Here is a 20,531-nt window from a genome sequence, read left to right on the forward strand (position 1 = left end):
TACAGACTCACAGACACTACAGGGAGCTCAGGGCCTCCAACTGGACCCCTCAGTTCCCCGGTGCAGACGGAGTCTCTGCACTCTCTTCGCTCAACTCTGTGGGTGGCCACTGTAAGCCAGTCTTGTAAATTCTTTCACATTTGTTTATAGGGCATTGCATCTGTTTCTCCAGTACAGACTCACAGACACTACAGGGAGCTCAGGGCCTCCAACTGGACCCCTCAGTTCCCCGGTGCACACGGAGTCTGCACTCTCTTCGCTCAACTCTGTGGGTGGCCACTGTAAGCCAGTCCTGTAAATTCTTTCACATTTGTTTATCGGGCATTGCATCTGTTTCTCCAAAAAGCACTGACTGATACACTTGGGAAATGTGTCTATTTTCTTATGCTGCACTACAGCAGCCCCAGGTGACAGAGGGCTGGCTGGGAAGATGGGGACGGGACACAGGGAGGGGACATTTGGCCCAGTTGGGAGCAGGTGATCTTCAATTACTTTGGATTGTTTTCAATAACTTGGTGATTCTTTCCTCAGGGAAATTGAACAATGTCCAGATCTCTGATTTATGGAACTGCCTGTGATGAGATTTGATCACATTTTTCAGTAAAATGGGAAGTCAGGGGTGCTGGAGGCCTTTGGGGGAGCAGGTGAAGGCCACTGTGTGAGAAACGTGTCCTGAACTGCAGCTCACGGCCACTTCGGGAGGTGTCCCATCCCTTCCATGCATGGCCACCACAGGCTCCTCATGCCCTCCCCGCCCTGTACTCCAGCCTGGGGACTTCAGGTCCTGTCCCCTTCACCTCAGAACCGCAGCATAACCAATTTCTTTCCTTAAATCTTGGGGAAGATGTTACGCATTGTGCCGTAAGCTGGGGTCCGTCAGCATCTCTGAAGCACACCGGAGTCCTGAGGACTCAGGCAGGTGTGCGGTTGAATGAGTGGGTGTCAGCGCCTCAGGACGTGGTCAATGGGCACCCTGGGGTGGTGGGATAGAGGGAAGGCGAAGTGGGGCAAGAAGGGTTCCTGGGCTGGACAATCCCAAGCTGGGCTTGGGAAGGAACAGGGGAGAAGCCCCGGAGCTCAGAGGGTGGCTCACAGCAGAGAGGGGGACAAGCTGTGCCCCTGAAGGGAGGGCCTGGCTCCAGCTAAGGCCAGGTCTATGGATCAGCACCCCAGGGGGTGAGCAGCAGGAGGAGGCTGGGCCTGCGGAGCCCTCTGGAGAGCCGCTCTGCCCATCTCTCCTGTCATGAGTGCGACAGGGTGATCCTCAGTTCCTCTCGTATTTCTCTTTGGAGACCATCACTCTGCCTTATCATCGTTTACATCAAGTCCACATGTGCAACCTGGGTCCCAGCATCACATCACACGTGACAGCCCCTCTGGGAGGCAGTGGACACTGGCTGCTTGTGGCAGAGGCCGTGGGTGCCCAGTGCCTTCTTCAAGAAGTGAGCTGCCTCTGGTGCTATCCTTGCCATGGTGGCAGTAGCTGTGGGACCGACCCTTCTTCATCTCTGCCGAGACAGGAAGGGCTGGGCTCTGCAGTCGGCTGGTTCTTGCAGTCTCCCCCATGAAGGGGACTCTTCAGGCATCTCGCAGAGATTAACTTCCAAGGTAATAAAGCAACTGCATTTAATCATTTTCCTAATTAATGCATTTATTGCAGCTCCTCGCTGCTTTTTGAGCTGAACATAATGAAGGAAAAGGAAGTGTGCGAGGCAGGAATCCCACATTCTCACCTAAAGGTTAATTAACCTGGAGATTATCTGGGAGACGGCTCCCACCCGGGCCCAGAGAAGGACAAACAAAGGCGCCACCACATGTGTGCTGTGCCGGGTGGGGGGGTAGGCAAGGTCACCCAAGTGAGGTCTGGAGCCTTTGACAGAATGCTAATGTGGGCATTGATTCTGTTCAGTGCAGTACACATTGTACTCAGAAGCTTCTAGTAAAGGAGGAAGGACAGAAAGAGGCACTGAACATGACTGTACATTTAAAGATGCCTCTAGGCTGGAGCTTGAATGAAAATAGATTTAGTGTCTGCTCACACGTTGATCAGGGTTTGTATCTTACGTCGGCAGCCACGCTGGGCTGATGTGCTGCCAGTGAAGCCACAGACACGTCTGGAGGGGCGGTCCTTTGCACAAGTCCTGGAGCTCCCAGATTCTGGGAAAGGTCCACTTGCAGACTTGAGAGCAGGCAGCCCCCAGATCCACAAAACACCCACACTGCTCCCAGTGGCAGCTGAAGCCAGCTTGGCCCAACCCAAGAAACTCGAGAGGGCCATGGTGTGAGGTCCCTGCTGTCTGAAAACTGGTTGACTGTGGCTTGGATTTATACAAACAAAAACGACAGTTTCCTCCTCTATCCCCCACCAGTCCACCAGATTAGAGAACAGCATGGAGGACAATTTAGGAAAATGGACCTGGAAAGACTTTAAGCACATCTTAGGCTCAGAGACTGCAGCCACAGAAACAATCTGCTGGCGAAATCATGACAGGTGTGTGTATACAGCCGCCCACAGAGATGTTCTTTGTAAGCATTTAGTGAAAACTCAGAGTTGGCCTGACCAACATGACCCATGTTGTGCTGGGCAGGGGGCTGTCCTGGGACTCAGTTTCTCCACCTGCAACTCTGCATGGCCATTGTGGGTTTGAACCACTCAGTGCTGGGGAAAGAACGGGAAGGACGCTGGCCACATGAGATGCGCGGTGAGCTGAGCGGTGGTCACCAAGTCTGCCAGGCTGAGTCACACAGTCACCGACGGCCTGTGGGATGGAAAGATGCTCACAGGAGTGGGAATGGTGAAGCTGGGAGGTGCCACCCGGTCCCAGTTTTACAAAAAATATGTGTGTGCAGGTTCACATATACTATGGAAATATAGGTAAAATACAAACACCAGAAGACTAAACTATATGGTATCAGCAGCCATTCTCTTTGGATATGAGAAAAGAAATGGTTGAACCTTAGATTTTACCACATTTTCCAAATGTTAACTATGGAAATAAATCTATATTCATTTATTAGTTAGAAAAGCTCTTTAAAAGCAATATCTGCTCAACTCACCTCTATGTCCGAATCTGAAATGGTGGGCTTGGACACTGAGAATTGTTTATGGGGAGAGAATTCTGCTCCTGTATCAGTAGAAAAATAAACCACCTCGTTAATATCTAGAGATGCCTTTGAATTAAAGACAGGAAAGCGAGCGTGTTGGAGACAAAGCTGGAACCTGCCACCCAGAGAGCCAGGTGGGGCTTGGTCTCTGTGTCCCTGACCTTGACATGTGTCCAGCATGTGTTCACACCCTTCAGGGTCCTGTGGCCTCTGGGGCAGCAATACAGGGGAAGCTCCTGCGCCGTGTAGTGGGGACTGTGGCCTCTGCTGACGGGTCTTAAAGGAACACAAGGGGCTTTGGGAATGGAGGGAGGAAGGGGAAATCAAAAGGACCAGGGCTGCTGTGTAAATGTACCGGTGCTCCACAGTGAGTGTGGTTGTTACGTATCACAAACCACACTAAGAAAAGTATGCATTCACAAAGCATTGTCCAGGGCCTGGGAAAGCGTCCTGTGAATACTTCCTGTCCCTTGAAATTCAGTCTGCAGTGTTCAAGCTGCTTAAGGCTATATCTTTATTGAAGAGAAAAACTGGAGTGGATCCTACAGCTTGGAAATTCTAGTGGATTTTCTGTATGCGGATCACACAGGATGGCCTACCTGTATCTCGGTTCCCTACTTAGGATGAGCCAACAGTGAGCAGAGTGAGGAACAGGGAAGCGGAGTGCAAACAGGAATTTTGCAAAATCAGCTTCCGATTGTCTTAATCCTTGTTAGATGTGGCTCTTAAATAGAAAAGGTAAAGATAGGTTTTTCTCTCCTCTTCACTTGTGCTAAATAATCATGTTCTTAATTTGTGGCCACAGGAAGAAACTATGGAGAGCTGGATCAGAGAGAGGATTCGATGAGTTTGTAGAGGAATCATTTGATAAAGCCCACGACACCCCACCACTGTACGGATGCTCCAGCGGGTACAGACCCCTATCCTTTTCCACGACAGAAGTCCCTTTGCTTTGGAAGGTGCCCTGTTCTAGTCAGGCTCAGGAAAGTTTCCACATCAACTCTTAATTTTTCTAGACTTTAATGAGCAGAGGTTGAACATTAGTTTACATATTTAATCTCCTTATTGTTTACATATATTTACTTTGCAACTATCTTTATAGAAGTAATAGATGTTCCACAATTCCCCCTGGGATTGGTTCTGCTCCAACACGATTCCCTTGGTCCCAACTGTCCTGGGCTGGGCCTGTCAGGGACACCTGGGCAGTCAGTACCCTGATTCAGTCCTCTTGTCTTTGGTTTGCACATTCTCAACTCCTGTGGTTTTCTTCCCAGTCCCGACTGCTTCTCCAGGGCTCTGCCTCGCCATTAGAAACCTCCCTCCCTCTGCTACGCTCCGTTGCCACTTGTGTGGCGGTGTCTCCCCTCGTGACTTCTGGTCCCCATCCTTCCCATTGTCTGCATCTGTCTTGTCCAGTGCTTGTCTCCACCTGGATCCCGCCAGTGTCCGAACCCTTGTCATCTGAATTGGAGCCCGTCCTCGCGCATCATTCTTCTCAGTCCCACTTTCCTTATTTCTCCGCCGTGCACATCAACGTGAAAATCCTCTACTTCTCAGACGGCTGCTGGTTCCATTCCTTATTGTAGTATCTTCGCTGAGTGCTTGCAGTAACCAGGCTGAGGACCCGAGTCCCTGCTTCTGCAGCTCGCACTTGCCAGTGTAACTCAATAGCAGCTTCTTCAGTGTGAGAAGTGTTTTCCTACCAGATCTACAGTCCTGTCATTTCATGGCTTAAAGTCTCTGCTTTCCCTCCTGACCCTCAGTCTCAGGAGCCAGCTCCTTGGCGCCCTCCCCTCCCCAGTTCCACTTGCTCTGTGCCCTGCTCCGTGCCGTTCTGCACGCCAGGAGCTTTCTGCTGCTGATCTCTGACTCACTTTTCCTTTCTGCTCAGACTCCCCTCGCAATCCAACTGTGTGTCCAGATTCTCCTGGTAGTCAACAGCTCAAAAGGCCTTTCCAGAAACTACTCTTGGTCGTCTTCATACCGGGTCCCGGGGAGTCTCAGGATGCCTCCTGTTGCTTACCAGTGTCTTCCTGATGTCGGGAGCACCTCTGCATCTACTCAGGAGAGGAGTCCACATCCTGCTGCTGCTTGCTTTCTCCACCCAAGAACCTCCTCGGTGAGTGTCTTGGAGAGAAGGGTAGGCTTTTTGTGCACTGAGCCCTCAGCCCTTCCATGGGGAAAACTTTAATAAATAGCAAGAACCTATAGAGTGTGGCCATGTAGAGTGGCTTCTGCTGTCTCTAACAGCAGTTTGCTTTGTTCAGCTCAGAACTAATAGGCACTGAAGGAGCTAGTTGCTGAATGAGGCATTTGGTCTTCCCTGAGATAACCGGGCACATCAAGTCTTGAGCTCCGAAGAGACTGGAGCCACATGATCGTAAGAGTGTCTAGATGAAAAGGCCCACTGCTAACATTTGCTCCCCTGACCCTAAACACCACTTTTCCTAGGGGCTAGGATAGATACTAGGCTAATCTTTTTTTGTTTTGTTTTTGTTTGTTTTTTTGAGACAGGGTCTCACTATGTAGTTGAGACTGACCTGGAACTCACTATGTAGCCCAGGCTGGTCTCAAACTCACAGTGATCCTCCTGCCTCAGCCTCCCGAGTGCTGGGATTACGGGCATGCGCCACCACTCCTGGCTATAACTAGGCGAATCCTAAAGGTAAACTCCCAACAGCAAAGAATTGTTGCGTCTGTGTTGAAAAGATTAACAATTCTATGACCATGATTTGAACTGTGAGAATGAACTGTAACCACCTAAATGAAGCCAAGGCTGTGAAACCCTATAAAAGGAGGAGTTGTAACCCAGTGCGTCATCGATCCAGGCACGGCTAATGTGAGATTGACCCTTATCGATGAGTAAGTTTGTTATTTTACTTCCATTCTGCTGCCTCTCTGTGTGTCACTGACTGATTCCTTCTGTAACACCGCGAGCCTTCCGAGCCTTACGATCAGGTCGTCATGAACAACAGCAGTGTAGCAAACAGTCTGAGGGTGTTTGTTCTGTTTGAGAAGATGTGTTGTGTATCCATATTAGGGCTGTGGACTCTATAACACTGACATCTTCCATCCACTGCCTCTCTGGTATCTTAAATGAGAAAAGTTGGTAAATGTGCCTTCTCCCTAGTGGGCAGCACGGCCTGCATGGCCTTGGCTTTGCTTTTGGTGTTCCGTGGCTGATCTCCATCTCTGCCCCACCTTATCCGCCAATGCTGGGTGCTGATCAAGACCACGACCTTTAATCGTGCATGATTCACAAGAGGAATAGAGACTGCGGTTCACACGACTGTCTGTGGCCTGATAGTCCTTTAATGAGGGATGTGGGAGGCTTGAGGGGACACAATTAACAGTTAAAAGAAGACGATTTGACTTGGTGACTTAATGAGCTTAGCGGAGCCCTTGCTCTGAGCATTGTTGCAGAGATGATGTGAACGGGAGGAGAGAATTTGCTGGCACCTGAATCTATTAATCCCCTGAGCCCCGTCAGAGTCCCATCAACACAGCACTCCGCTCAGCTCAGGGACCAAGCTGCCGAGGTCAAGGACTGTGACCACACTGCAGGGAAGACCACAGCAGAGGTCTGCTGTGTGCGACTGCCATGGTTTCCTTCCTCGGCAGGCTGCTGTCATCACCCCCAAGCCGGCTGAGCAGTGTGTGGCCAGCACAAGCCCGGTGCCTTCACATGAAGAAATTAATGCATGAATGGTGAGAACAAAATAGCATTGCTGTTAGGAGACCAACAAGAGTAATGCTAGGGTCAAACCAAGGGATCCAAATGAGCAGTCATTGGTGGCTCCTTAGCAGGGGCTGACTCTCCCAAAGTGGGTTTTATGATGATCCCTTTTAAGTAGTAATAAAAAAGCGAACTGGAGGCCACAGGGCATAGAGACATTAAGGCTACACTAGGAAAGTCCAGGCACCAGGAATAAATAACACAGTGTGAATGTCTGTGCCCAGGAGCAGCACGCTCCCTCCCTCCCTCCTATGGCCAGGAGAGGCCGGGCCCAGGCAGTGGCTGGCATCAGGGTTTCTGCAGGCCAAGCATCTCCCACTTGGTGTCAGTCTGGAGTTGTGTCTCTGAGGAAAAGTTCAATATCCTGAGTGAGGGGAGCTGCCCCCTGCACAGCCCTCTTCTCCTGACACCATGGATCTCTCTTCCCAGCCCTGGTGGAGGAGGCTGGAGCACGTGGACGTGGTTATTCTTCTTCCTTCAGTCCAGCTGCGGGGGTGAGGCCAGAAGGAGCAGTCTCACCTCACTGGCCCAGAAGGGCCTGTGATGAGCCGGGCTGGAGCCCAGGGTGCAGAGCAGAGTGTAAAGCACTAATTGGCACCAGCGCAGTTCAGAGGTCCCCCCCCTGCCCTGGAAGTGATGTGCTCTGGCTGGATAAAATTAATGGGAAGGGTTCTGAAAATACAAAGTCCCTGACAAATACTTTAAGTGTCCTTGTGCTTTCTGCTTCATACACCAGGTGGTAGGAGACTGTTGTCTACTTGTTCCATGCCCTTTGGATGGGGAGAAGATGGGGCTGGAGCTTGCATCTGTGACAGAGGAGGGCTGGACCACAGAATCCCATCCTGCCCACACAAGACCCGGCTAAGGAGAGGGTAGATGGAACCGCATGTTGCCATGGACTCTTTCACTTCATCCAGAAGGATCTGAGGCTCTAAACACCCCAAATCTTGAGGCAGCCACTGGTTAAATGGAAATTTCCCAAGCATCCGTGTCCTTGAATTGCCACCTCTCAGGATAAATAGGCCACCGAGCAGTGCCTACATTCATTACATTCTCCCGACGCACTTCTTGTACCTTCTGATGTGATTACAAAGACCCAGACAGCATCTGGGGGCAGCCTCAGTCTGTGTCCTCCAAGAGCCCTTGGGTTGAACTTGGCTTCCATATGTATGCTCTATCCCAGGTGACGAGATCATGGGGCACATGATTTGAAGGTCGCATCTGAAGCCTTGCTGGTTGAATGGCAGCTGGTCTGAGTGGGAGGAGCCATGCCCGTCCCTGCACAGAAGGGTGATTTTGGATGGATGCACATTGCAGCCTGCAGATGGCTGGAGTGTGAACCAGCCAAGGGATGATGTCCAGGTGGGGTTTGGTGGCCACTGGCCACCTCTCAGACTTTTGGCTTTAGGAGTAGGGCAATACTAGGAGCAGGCAGGCGAAGCCATCTGTGTGGCACCTGCTCTCAGCACCCTCTGAGGAGGACAGCTAAGTGTGGCAGAAATAAGCTCTGCCGCAGGGAGGCTCCACTTGCTAAGAGCAGGGTGTGAGTAAGCGCCGACTGAGATTGGGGAAGGGACAGCTCTTGTGAACTCCGCTGGCTTTTCTCCTTTGTAAGTTGCCCTTCATGTGTCCTGTGGACTCCTTTTTGCTCATTTCTTTCTTGTCACAGCCTCTGACTGGCAGGTGGCAGGGTGATGCCAGCTGAGATCTATTTGGACACAGACTGTGTGCAGCCCTCTCCAGTCCCTAAGCAGGAGGTGAGCACAGTGGTTGACAGCCCAGGCTTTGGAAGGTGAATCTCATTTCTGTCCCTTCTTCTCTGCCTCACTCTAAGCAAATTGTTTAATCTTTCCAGATTTTGTTTCCTTTCCTGTTATTTGGGAATAATTCCAGTACACATGTTGGTGGTGATGTAGGAATAAAAGATCACCCTGATAGAGAAGGTTACTTATTGCTGGCCATTAAATCAATAGGACTCCCTGTCCTATTACATTGTCCAGTGGTGGGTGGTTTGTTTTTTTATCCATATAAAATAACTTGTACTCTCTGGTTGTTTAATCATACCAAATTCTAGCCATTCTTAGCTGACTGCAAGAAATGATTTTCTCTCCCCAAAAATGCTTACCTTCTAAATGTCAGCCTTAAGCAATTTAGTACCATCAGTGAGATACAAATGCGATTTGTACTAGCTTGTAGCCTCTATTTCACAGGTGGTTCTTTTTAAAACCAAGAGCTCCAAAGGAAATATAATTTTTCTCCATTTCTTGAAAGGTTACTTTGAAATAAAATGAGAACTCAAGACATTTATTAGACGATGGAGGCCGATATTTTTTTCTCATGACATGTCCAACAGACTAAGGAAAGAAATCTGACAACAGGGAGATGGATCTTTCGCAGCTGGAGAGAGAACCAAGGGTGGGCAGGAAGAGGAAAGGAGAAGGGGCTGAAAGGAGAATTAAAATGTGTTATGTACATAGCCGAATTCTCCATGAGAAATGTAATCGTTAGGTACTGCCGGCACGTGCTAGCAAAACTTCAGAAAATTAAAAATCCAAACAGTGGGGTCTTAAATCAGAAAGGGATTGAAAAGGCTGAACAGTTCCCTATCCAGGAGGAGAGAGGGTCCTCAAGGCCCTGGGTGATGGTCTACTAGTGGGTTAGAGTTCTTTAAACCTTGATGTCCAGAGCCAGTGAGAGAGTTCCAGGGTTCTGTATGGTTCCGGTGATTCCCTACTTTCCAGGCGATCATGGCACTGACTGACAACTGCTGCCACTTTGTGAGATGCTGTCTATTTGGCCAGTGTCGCAGCCCTTGGGCTATGGTGACAAAGCATCACTGATGGTGTGGCTTTCACACAGCAAAAGCAACTTCTCACTGCTCAGGAGGCTGGACCTCAGGGGCAGCCTGCCTCTTCCAGGTGGCAGATGACTAATTTCTCATCATGCCTTCCTGTGGTGAAGAAGGAAAAGCAAGTTCTCTGGTCTCTTTATTTATTTTATTTTTTATTTTTTGTTTTTACTTTTTTTAGTACATGTTTGCATTCTATAATAATTACAGTTCTCATGTGAAGTTAGTACACAAACATAACTCATCTTAATTCTTTTTTCATTTTATTTCCTCCATCTCTTGATCCCGTTATCACTTGAAATAGATCTCTCTACTTCCCATTTGTTTTGCTCTTTATTAATATTTTGGCTTTGTCACATAATAGAAACCATGTGATATTTCAGCTTGTGCATCTGATTTATTTCACTTAACATGAGTGTGTCTCAGTACATCCATTTACCCATGAATGTTTGATGTTCTTCTTTCTTTATAGTGGAGTAGTGCTCCATTGTATGCTAACACCACATTTTCTTTATCCACTCATCTGTAGACGGACATATAGGCCACTTGCAACATGTACCTATTATGAATTGTGCTGCTATAAATGTGAATATGTATGCATCCCTGTAATATTATGTACTGAACTCTTCTGGGAAGATCCTAGAAGGGGAATAGTGGGGTTAAATGGAATTTCTAGTTTTACTTTTTTGAGAAATCGCTATACTAATTCTCACAGTGGTTGTACTAATTTACATTTCCAGGAACAAGAGAGAAGAGTTCCTTCCCCCTCTTTCAGCCTTTTCAGAATTTGGTATTTGATTTCTTGAGAGTGGCCTTTTTTTTTTCTGGAGTAAGAGGTAAACTCGGTGTTATTTTAATTTGCATTTTATCTAATGACCAGCAATGTTTTTTCATGTATTTTTTGCCATTTGATTTGTACTTCTGAGAAGTATCTAAACATTTAGGTAGCCAATATTTTGGTTTGTCTTTTATTTTGGGGGGGTCTGATTTTTGAAGTTTTTATATTCTAGATTTTAGTCCTCTTTTTGAAGAAGAGGTGGCAAACAATATTTTCTCAACCTGTATGCTGTATTTTCACTCTGTTGGTTGTTTTCTTTGCTGTACAGGTGCTTTTTTATTTGATATGACCACATTTGTTGACTCTTGGTGTTATCTTGTGCCACTGGGGTTCTAGTCACAGAGTCCTTACCTACATTCATGTCTTTTAAGAGTTTTACCCGTTCCGTACTCTAGCAGATTGTGTCTCTGTTTTAACATTTATATATTTGATTCATTTTGATTTTAGTTTAGTGCATGGTGAAAGATTGGGCCTAGTTTCAATCTTCACCATGTGGATAGCCAATTTCCCCAACATCATTTATTAGAGACTATATTTCCACTAGTGTACATTTTTGGCCCCTTTGTCAAAGGGGCCAAACTGAATGTACCTGGGGTTGTTTCTGAATCTTCAATTCCACTGATCCTCATGTCTATTTTTGTGCCAGTAACATACTGATTTTTTTCACTGTAGCTTTGTAATACAACTTCAAATATAATGTTACTGTACATTCACAATATACTTAAATTCTCTGAAGCTTTACAATGTAACTTCAAACTGCGGTTGCTCTTTAGGATTGCTTCTGGTTCAACATGAATTTTATGATTGTTTTCTCTCGTTCTGTGAGGAATATTGTTGTTATTTTTATTGGGACAGTGTTAAATTTGTGTATCAGGTTTAGAAATAAGGTCATTTTGACCATATTGGATAGACCTATCTAGGACCAAGGAATAGCTTTCATTTTCTGATGTCTTCTTCCATCTCCTTTTTCAGAGTACTATAGTCTTCAGTGTAGAGATTTTTCACTTCCTTATTTAGGTTAATTTCTAAGCAATTAATTTTTCTTGATGCTACTGTAAATGGTATTGTTTTACTAATTTCTTTCTCTGAAAATTCACTATTGGCACACAGAGACTCTATTGATCTTTGTGTGTTAAATTTGTATCCTGCAATATTGCTGAATTTGGTTATTAATTCTAGGTGTCTTTGCTAAAATTTTTGAGTTTCTTTGTAGTGGATTGTGTTGTCTGCATAGTAATGATTTGACTTCCTACTTTCCCATCCATATCCCTTTTATTTTTTTTCCTGTGTAATTGCTCTGGCTAGTGTTTCAAGTACTATATTGAACAGGACTGGTGATAGTGAACATCCTTGTCTTGTTCCTGATTTTAGAGGGAAAGATTTCCATTTTTCTCCATTTAACATGACATTAGTAGTAGGTTCATCATAAATAGCTTTTATCAGCTTGAAATAAGGTCCTCATGCCTGCTTTCTTTTTTTTTCCTTTAAATTACAAGTGGATGTTGGAGTTTGTCAAAGGCTTTCTCCCACATTTATTTTGAGATGATCATGTGATTTTTGTCTTTTTTCCTATTTATTTTTTCCTTATTACATTCATTGATTTGTGTATCTTGAACCATCCTTGCATCCCTGGGATGACACCTACTTGGTCATGATGTATAATCCTTTCGATGATGCGTTGCATATCTTGTTGAGAAGTTTTACATTTATGTTCATTAAAGAGATGGAACTATAGTTCTTTTTTTGTTGTTGGATCATTGTTGGGTTTTGGAATCAGAGTAATATTAGCCTTTAAGAATGACTTTGGGTGTGCTCCTCTCCTTTAGATTTCATTAAAGAGACTGTGGAGTGTTGGTGTTGGATTTTCCCTAAAGTTCTTGCAAAATTTGGCAGTGAATACATTATGACCTGAGCTTTTCTTAGTTGGTATTTTTTTTGTTATTATTTCTGCTTCAATTTCATTGCCTGTGAATGGATTATTCTTGGTTTTTATATCATCTTGATTAGTTGGGGAATTCATATGCATCTAGTAACTTATCCATTTATTTTTGAGCACTCCAACTTATTTTTTAACAGGTTTGTGAAATAGTTACTAATAATGTTTTGGACTTGGGCAGTATTTGTTGTATTTCACTGTTGTCATTTCTAATTGCATTGTTTGGTTCTCCTTTTTTTGTAATTTGCTAAGGCTTTTCCATTTTGCTTCTTCTTTTTAACAACAAGCTCTCAGATTCATTGATTCTATTGAGTTTTAGTCTTTATTTCATTAATTTTCACTCTGATCTTTATAATATTTTTCCTTGCACTAGCCTTGGATTTAGATTGTTCTTTGTTTCCTATGACCTTGAAGTGCATTACTGAGTTATTTATTTGGGGCTCACTCTGATTTTCTTATGTGGGCAGTCACAGCTCTCAAATTCCCTCTTGGGACTACTTTCATTGTGTCCTATGAGTTCTGGTATGTTTTACTGGCATTTCCATTTAATTTGAGGAACTCTATTATTTCGTCTGTGCCATGTTGATCCAAGAGGGTATTGTTTAATTTCCATGTGTTTGCATAATGACTGTAGTTTCTTTTGCTATTGATTTTTAGCTTCATTGCATTACAATCTACTAATAGGTACAGAATAATTTGCATTTATTTAAGCATGCTTTATTGAGTATTATGTACTCTTTGCCTTTGTCCCAGAATCCCACCATCTCCACTTATTTGGAGGGTGAGGCTGCAGTGTAATCAGATCAGTAATCGGTTCTCTTGGAATGGACTGCAGTGTTGGTAATGACACCAAAGCAATTCAGATACTGGCATACAGAGGAAACCAATGGATAGCAACAACTATGCTATCTTGGGGATGCTAATAACATCAGCAACAATAATAGTGTCAAAACCAAACTGGATATTGACATACTCTATGAACCAATAATGTACTATTCTCAAAGGGATCAATAATTATAGTGTAAACACTAAGACAAACCAAATATTGACCTACCATAAATAAATGGAACAACTTTATTTCCATTAACAATACTATGTAACAGTAAAAGCATAGGGTTAACTAACTGCCTAAAGATTCATAAAGCTTAATTGTTATTCTAGTGGAGATAGATGAGTTAGGGAAACAGAACATGAGAAAGGTAAAATTAGAAATATTAATCAAGGGAAGATGAAAAGAAAAAAGTGAGATGGGGCTCTTACTGAGGAGTGAAAGGAAATTTATAGTAGTAGATGGCAGTAACAGAAAAAAAACAAACAGAAAAAAAACTGCACAAAATAAATGAAAAAAGCAAAAGGGGAAAATGTTAAAAGGAGAAAGGAAAAGAAAAAAGGAAAAAAGAGACATCCCCCCAATAAAGGAAAAAGAGAGAAAGAACTTGAGTCCTTAAGAAAATTCCTCTGTGCTGTTGAATGAGTGATTTCTTCCCAGGACCTCCAGTCTTGAAAATTGAGCAAGTCACAATTTTCTCCATGTAGCTTTACAGTCTGTGGGTTTGTGAAGTGCTCTCTTTGTTCCAGGGGTTCCTCTGTCCATACACCCCAGACTGGACAATTATTCAAACTGAGGCACATTCTTGCTCATGTTGGTAGATAGGAAAAACAATCAGAGCCCTCTGGACTCTGCTGGATGTAGGCCATAGGACAGGTATTCAGCCAACACTTTTGGATCCAGCTGCTTCTAAAACCTCATTCACACATCTTGGTTTCTCACAGTAGAGGGCAGGGCCTGTGTCCTTCCTAGCAAGTGCTCAGAGTTCTTAGGGGGTCTATATACAGCCCATACCCGCTTGGCAGCTGTCCCCTGTGGCTGTCTCAATTGGTCACTGTGGGAAGATGACATCAGAAACCCTGAAGTGGAATTGTTCTGAGGCTCAGTCTTGGACGATTCCTTCCCAAAATGGGGCCTCATTAAACACTCTTTGGCAGTATGGTGGCCACTACACCAAGTTTCTTCTCCAACTCTAGCCTACCATGAAGTAGTGACGTTCAGAGTAAAAATCCACACTGTGTTTATGTAGTTTATGATAGCTATGTATTTTTATAGTGCTGCTGGCCCTGCCTGTTGTTTTTCACTGGAGCTTCTGACTCTCTGTGGCTTACCTTCCTTCTGGGGCAATGGCCTCATCCACAATCAGCTTGGTCAGTTGGTTGGGACCTTGAGTCCCTGGTGCCAAAGGGAAACAAAATACAAAGCAGGCTTGGAGTTGGTAGGAGGGCAGGGTGCAGAATCCACAGGCAGGAGTTGAAGAGCTCATGTTGTGGAAGGAACTGGTAAATGACACACAGAGATGTAGAAGTGGTAAAACAAAACAAAACAAAAAAATTGCTAGCAAAGGGTTGGCCTGCGTCAAAGGCTGTGCCAAATGACCAACCCCGGGCTGGTTTGCAATCTGTCTCTTATAGGAGTCTTACAAACATGGCCTCATTTTAGGTGATAAGACATTCTAGTTTCCACAGTTCCCATCACAAATCATGGTCACGGGACAGTTCAGTGTTAACCCAAATGTAGCATTTTCTTTCAGGATGTTGTCTTTAGCTATTGTAGCCCCCAAGAGTGGGGGTCAGGGTTAGGAAAGCAGGACCCATGACGTTCCTTTCATCTTAACTTCATTTCAGACTATTTACAAAAGTTCTTTCTATCATTCCTCCCTTTGTCTCTGGGGGGTAATTCCTTACCTTTCTTTAATTTATTCATTCCATTTTTCATTATTCCACATAATTAGCATTTGATAATGTCGGGCAGCAGCTACCCTCTGGTGTATGAGTTTAGACATCCATTTAATAGTTCTAAAATGTACACACTTTTTATCAAACCTATCATCTTCAGGCTTATAGATTTTTAATTCAAAAACAAAATAATCCGTAACTATCCAACACCATAAAAGAGTCCATAATGGTTGTAGTCCTCCTCTTTTAGTTATGTGTTAACTGTCTCTCTCCAGAGTGATGGGAGCAGGGCTTTAAGTGTGTTGTCTCTTGGGGTCGCAGTTCATGGAGTCCTCTGGATAAGCTCATTTTACCCTGCAGTGGTGGAACCATGGTTGGACCTCAGCCACCTTGGAACTATTTCCTTTAATAAAACTTTGCATACTTCTGAAGGCTTCTCCCTTCTTGTAGGGAAGGCTTCAGGCCACCCACAATAAGTGCAAACAAATACCAACAAATATTTACAACCTCTGCAAGGGGAGACTTCTGTAAAGTCTATTTGTATGTCCTCAGAGGGGGTTGTTGTAGTTCAAATAGTGCTCTGGGCCCTGAGGTCAGATTTATTTTCTGACAAATCTGACATCTTTTTGAGACTTGCTCACACAAGGCAGAAATCCAAGGTATGAAGAAATACCTCTCTAACAGTGTTTGAAGGGCTGCTCTCCCCCCTCGGTCAGGTCATGGTATCTTTTAATCCAACAGTATGATAGTGCCTCTGGTATCGTCATCCTGTTTGTTGTCAGGTAGGATCTGAATGAGTCCTTGTTTCTCAGCCAATTGCTCCTTAGCCCATTCCTTCTCTTTATCTGAATATTCTATAGTAGCTGGGAGTTTTTGTATCTCCAATTTTCTGTTTTGTACATGGGTGAGCACAGATATCTGAAATTTCTGTTTAGCTGCCTTTTTGGCTTCTACATCTGCCTTAGCATTGCCTTTTGCTACTGTATCTTTTCCTTTTTGGTGCCAAGAGCAATGCATCACTGCTACTTTATGGGGTTCCCACACTGTTTCCAACAACTGCACCATCTCCTGTTTATTTTTAATTTGTTTGCCCTCTGCTATGAGAAGACCATGCTCTTTATACACTACGCCATAAATATGTAAGGTGGAAAAGGTATAACAGGAGTCTGTACAAACATTCACCCTCTTTCCCTTTGCCCATCGGAGAGCCTGTATGCGTGCCCAAAGCTCCATTCACTGAACTGATCATCTGGTGGGCAGGGGTCCCACTTGGACCACTTCATCCTGGGTGGTCACTGCACAGCCAGCATAGGGTACCCCATTTTCCATGAACGGGATGAAATCAGCATCAGGCAGTGGGGTGTTTTGCAGATCCAGATGACTAGAGAACAACTCATCAGTGATGCTGAGACAGTCTTGGTCAGGAGGGCCACGTTCCAAGGGCAAAAAGGTAGTGGGATTTAAGGTTAATTGGAACAAAATGTGGACAGGGATTCTCATAGATGAGGGCCTGATGTTGTGTGACTCTATTATGTGAGAGCCACTGATGTCCTCTGTTATTCAACAGCTCTAGGAGGGCATGGGGAACCCGAATAGTCAAGTTCTGGTCTAAGGTTAGCTTGTTTGCTTCCTTAATCAGCATGACTGCAGCTGCCAGAGCTCATAGGCAAGGAAGCCATCCCTTTGCAACAGGATCCATTTAGATAGATATGCTGCTGCATAGATAGATATGCCAGGGGCCCATTTTTTGGGTGAGCACCCCAAGGCAGTGTGATTTCTTTCAGTCACATACAAGGTAAAAGTCTGAGACACATCTGAGATTCCCATTGCAGGGGCAGCAGAGAGGGTTGGTTTTAACCTTTTAAATGTTGACTCTTGTTCTTTATCCCATAACAGTTGCTGTCCTTTGGGGCCTTTTAAGACTTCACATAGGGGCTTGGTTATATTCGCAAACCCCAGAATCCAGGTTCTGCAAAAATATGCAGCTTCTAAGAATTTTCTCAACTGCTTTTGTGTTTTAGGTTCTGGTATTGTGCTATTTGCTTTCTTTTATTTCCTAAGCAGCACATTCCTTTAATAATTTGAATCCCAAATATTTGACTTGCTGTACACAAATTTGACCCTTTTTCCATGAAACTTCATATTCTGCCTCTTCTAGCAGCATTCATAGTCTCTTAGTATGCTGTGAAGTTTTTATTCCTTTAGTACATCAGAAAATTAACAGCAACAACAATAATTATATATATGAAACCTTATGCCCTTTAATGTAATTTGATACCAAAAGCATCTTTTCAATAAAACCTTGTTTTTTTTACCGCACAGAAAATTTACTCTTTTTAAGATGACCAGTGTAAACATATCACAATCACATATTTAGAACTTAACACTTTGATGACAACCAATGTAAACATATTGCTATAACATATTTAAGTAATATTCATTAATGTAAGTCTCTTTATATTTATAAATGCAAACCTTTTATAAACTTGAAACCAACAAGCAAACATATACATTTCCTTGGTAAATCATTTCTGCACACTTTCTCAATGTACCTAGGCCTTCTGGTCTTGTTTATTTCTCTTTATCCTTTTAACAAGACAACCATACAAAATCCTTTCATATCAAAAGTATATGTATTTCCTTATAGATTCTTAGTATTTTTCTTCCATCTCACTTACTATAAACCTTCTATAACAAACTTGTTTTCAGCTGTTAAAATTTCAAAGTGTTCCTTTTTTTTCTGTTCTCAGATTGTTACATTTTAAAATTTGACTGCCAATAGAACAGTACTAACCTTGAGATTTTTTATGAACAAAGTACAGAAAAGAGCAAGTTAACCCTATAATCAAAAATCACAATTCAAGAATTTGCAATGTACAAGAAAATTTTTAAGCACACTAAACATCAACTCAAATTGAAACAAAGATACACTTATCAAATAGTTTAAATTTGTAACTTGACTTCTCTTGTAAAATCTCTTGATGTCTGGTAAAGCACAGTTGCACTTTCTCTGGCTTTGTTCTGGTATCAGGCTGATATTGCAGTGCTGGCCTTAGGGCTACTCACATACACTTTCCTAGCCAGCTGCAACAACTGAGTTATATTCATTTTTTTCCTCATTTCCTGCTTCTGTTCTTTGTTTCTGATATTGGCAGCAGATTGAGTTACTAAAGCAGTGTTCACTAGTTGTTGATTTTCTGCCGCGGTTGGATCAAAAGGTGTATACATTCTATATGCCTCATAGAGTCTCTCGAGAAAACTTTGCAGGGCTTTTACCTGGTTCTTGTGGGGTTTCCATCACCTTAATTATATTGGTGGGCTTTTTGCTAGCAGCTTTCATTCCTGCTAAAAGGGAGGCTCTATAGTTTGCCAGATTGCGCTGTCCGGCTGGGGTATTTATATCCCAATTTGGGCGGGCATTCACAGGAAATTGTTGTTCATGCCATTTGTCAGGGTTTTGTGTCCCAGGTGGCAGGCGAGGGGGCGTTTATCTTTTTTATCTCCCCTATAATCCTCTGAATTTCTTCAGTAGTTAACATCACTCTACAGAGTTCTTTACATTCTTCCCAAATGGAACGATGGGTACAAAATATTGCTTTAAACAACTGAAACATTTTTGTTGGATCCTCTGTGAAAGGGGGAGTGTCTCTTTTCCAATTAACTAGGTCAACAGAGCCAAAAGGCTGGTGTATAAAAATGATGCCTTCTTCTCCTGGGTATACTTGCAATGGCATTTGGAGGCTTGGTCCCAGCTCTGCAGTCCTAGTTCTGTGAGCTGTGGGGGTACCATGGTGGAAGGGTGGACACAGGCTGCCCTGAGCTATCAGGAGTTGGAGGAGTTTGGGCATTTGCTCTGGGAGTTTGGGCATCTGCCCAATAAGGAGGGGGGTGATCTAGTAAGTCTTCTACATCTTTCTCGGGGTCTAGTTGGGTCTTAACCATGAGCAGCTGGGGTGCCTTGTTCACTGTACACGTCTGGAGTCATGGGGACATATGTGTACGTAATTCTAACCAGGTGTCTATATATGGGTATTCACTAGTTCGCCCCTGGGTGGTAACCTTGTTCCAAAGCAGCTTTTCTCTTGTCTAGAATTCCCTCTGGGGGCCAGGACTGGCTTAACTGAGGCCACGATAACTCACAAAGTTTCTTGAGCACCTTTGGTCTTAATTTTACCCCACAGTCTCCCACAAAGCCTTTGTTAAAGTTTTGAATCATACACTCAAGAACAGTTAGTTTAGTATTCGCATTTTCCACGATCACTTGATATTCCCTTGTCCAGTGATGCAGGACAACGGGTGAGTGCCACTGACTAAGGAATGACCATATGCTCACCTGCCTGGCTATGAGGACTCGGCCGCTTCAGCCCCATCTGAGCTAAGGAACACCATCGTGTTAGTGTTCCATTTTGCTCATATTAGACGCTGGCCACAGAATCACAGAAACAGGCCACACACAAGCTCTGCAACGCGGAGAGGGATCTTTAAGCATAAACACCCCCTCTCTTTGTCTTGGTGCACAGATGAGGCTACATATTGTTTTCATAGCTTGTTCCACTCACACTCTTTCACTCACACAATCACACAAGAAGTTAACACATTCCCTCCCTGGGGTCCTTTATGAAGTACCATAACAAATTGAGGGTGTATATATCCCTGCAACCCAGCCTGGGGCAAATGAAACCCTCCCAAATGGCAAAGAATGGAGGGTGATCAGGTTTCCACACTGTATCTCACCCCAAATTGAACAGAGTCCAAAGCAAAAGCCAAACAAACTAGGGGTTGCTCAGGGAGTCTTACCGCTCAGACAGACGATCCTGTTCACTCAGCAGCTATCCTCCTGATATCTCTGCTGCAGGTTTGTGCAATCCACTGCTGGCAAGCTGGCCTCTGAATCAGAAAGTAAATCCAGGAAATCCACAGGACATGCCTTTTCCTTTCTGAAGAGGCAGACAGCTGCTCCCTCTGGTAAAGGACTGGGGTCGAAGCCCAACACAGGCTGTGTCAGGTAACCCTTTCCTTCCTGGCTGATGCACCAAAGTGTTGTGGAAGGAACTGGTAAATGACACACAGAGATGCAGAAGTAAGTAAAACCAAACCAAACAAAATGCAACTTTTGCTTTGCTATCAAAGGGTCAGCCTGCGTCAAAGGCTGTGCCAAATGCCTGACCCTGGCCTGAGTTACAATTTGTTTTTTATAGGAGTCTTACAATCATGACCTCATTTTAGGTGATAAGACATTCTGGTTTCCACATTTCTCCTCACAAATCATGGTCACAAGAGAGTACAACGTAAACCCAAATGTAGCATTCTCTTTCAGGATGTTTATCTTTAGCTATTCCAG

The 20,531-nt window shown here is 44.2% G+C and overlaps 1 long non-coding RNA gene across 2 annotated transcripts; it reads right to left on the reverse strand.

The window, feature by feature from the left end:
* Positions 1 to 874: 874 nt before the first annotated feature.
* On the reverse strand, positions 875 to 20,254 carry LOC104875324. Of its 2 annotated transcripts, none has more exons than XR_784029.2 (3): positions 19,988 to 20,254; positions 3,058 to 3,125; positions 875 to 2,759 (listed from the first exon to the last, which is right to left on the reverse strand). It is a non-coding gene; the product is annotated as an uncharacterized LOC104875324 (long non-coding RNA). The 2 variants fall into 2 exon arrangements; XR_784033.2 differs by lacking the exon at positions 19,988 to 20,254 and adding an exon at positions 14,624 to 14,948.
* Positions 20,255 to 20,531: the final 277 nt, after the last annotated feature.

The sequence above is a fragment of the Fukomys damarensis genome, unplaced genomic scaffold (assembly GCF_012274545.1).
Source record: "Fukomys damarensis isolate Sample0158 unplaced genomic scaffold, DMR_v1.0_HiC HiC_scaffold_1, whole genome shotgun sequence".
Lineage (NCBI taxonomy): Eukaryota > Metazoa > Chordata > Mammalia > Rodentia > Bathyergidae > Fukomys > Fukomys damarensis.